The following is a 1,607-nucleotide window of genomic DNA, read 5'->3' as shown; positions in this document are numbered from 1 at the left end:
GGTTTCCAGACGACGTTGGCGAGGCGACGGCGGCGGCGGCGTGGTGGAATAAGTCCTCTCGGGCTCTTTCTCGCCCCGTTGGTGCTCCACTCCGGTACCGGTGGCGAGCCCGTGGAGGTAGGTCTCTCTGCGTGGAGTCTTTGTACAGGAGTCCGTCGGTGGTGCCTCGTTGCCTTCGTGGGTTGATGGGGTCGCCGGCTTTCTACTTCCGAGGTGCGGAGGTGACTGCTAGGTTTGTGGAAGATTGGTGGTTGGTTTGGGCTCGAGGTTCCTGCGGTGGCGGACGTCGTCGTCAGCAAGGTCCGTTCCAAGATCCAGGGTGCTTGGGGCGTGGCCATAGAAGCCGAGGACGTGGAACGTGGCCACGTTCCTCGTTCCGGAATGGGAACAGGAACATTCCGGGAACAATTTAGTGTAAAAATCCTTCATAAGCGTTGTTCCTCGTTCCGGGAACGTTTCGGTTCCGGGAACAGAAACGGGAACATGGCTACTAAGGGCGTGGCCCCGGCCGATGGGCGTCTCGGCGATGGCCTCATCTCATTCTTTGGGACGAGTGTCCACTGCGGCTTCTTCAAAGCGTTTGTGCGATGGAGCACCTTCCGATCTGGCGTGGTGCTGCGGCGGCCGGAGCTGGCAATCCTCCGCGGTGGGGATCTTCGGCAAGTTCGGCCTGCAATAGGGTCCAGGGACCTAGATGTAATTTTTGTTTTCTTGTGGCCCTTTCTGCAATCTGGGTTGGACAGCTGTACTCCATATCATTGTACGGTCTACTTGTATTTGTATGTCTTCCTTAACTATTAATACAGGTACTCCTTCAAAAAAAATCGAAGAGCTTATCCGAACTTCACGCTCGGCAGCAATATGATTTATTTGAGCAGCAGCTAGGTAAATCTCGGTGGTGCGCGCCTGCCGCTGCTTCGCTGCCTTGGCCTTGCACTGCAAGCGGAGCCGCTCTTCCTCGCGGTGGTGCGCCAGCTCGGCCTCGGCGACCTTCGGCACGGCGGGCCTACCCACGCGCGTGGCCTTGCGGTCGGGGCTCCGCGCGGGGGCGGCAAGCTGCTGCTGCTCGAGCTCGGCGATGTGGTGATTCTCGGCATGGCAGGCAGCCGCCTCAACGCGCTTCTCGGCGTCCTCCTCGCGGTGGCACGCCGAGCGCGACTTGGGGCCCTCCGCAGCATGCCAGCAGGCCTCCTCCTGGGCGCGCCCCTCCCGGTTGCGGCGCTCCACCTCCGCCGCGCCGCGCGGGCCACCTCCGCCTTGGTGTTGACGCCCATCATCTTCGGCATTGCAGCGTAGCGGCCTCCGCGGCGGTGCGAGGTTTGAGCTGGTTGGCAAGAGGCTGGCGACAATGGTCTCCGACGGGGTCTCCACGGGTTCTTCTGGTATGCTGTGCGGCGCCTTCTGGATTCTTCTTATGAACCTCGATTTCGGTTGTGACATTTCAATTCGGGTGGTCACAATCTCGATTCGTGATGCAGGATCTCGATTTGTGCAGTGAAGAGTTCAATTTTTGGTGTTCCTCATTGCTACGTCGAGTCAAGGTCCCATGATGGTTCATTGAGCTAGGATGCGTGGATCCACGAGTCCGAGTTGCTCAGGCATGACCT

General features: G+C 59.7%; 1 pseudogene; it reads right to left on the bottom strand.

Annotated features, from left to right (window-relative positions):
* Nucleotides 1-228: 228 nt before the first annotated feature.
* Nucleotides 229-1,286, bottom strand: LOC120653668 (annotated as a pseudogene).
* Between the last annotated feature and the right edge of the window lie 321 nt (nt 1,287-1,607).

Source organism: Panicum virgatum, chromosome 1N, assembly GCF_016808335.1.
Source record: "Panicum virgatum strain AP13 chromosome 1N, P.virgatum_v5, whole genome shotgun sequence".
NCBI lineage: Eukaryota > Viridiplantae > Streptophyta > Magnoliopsida > Poales > Poaceae > Panicum > Panicum virgatum.
The sequence above is the reverse complement of the archived record's forward strand: the minus strand, read 5'-3'. Positions and strand labels throughout refer to the sequence as shown.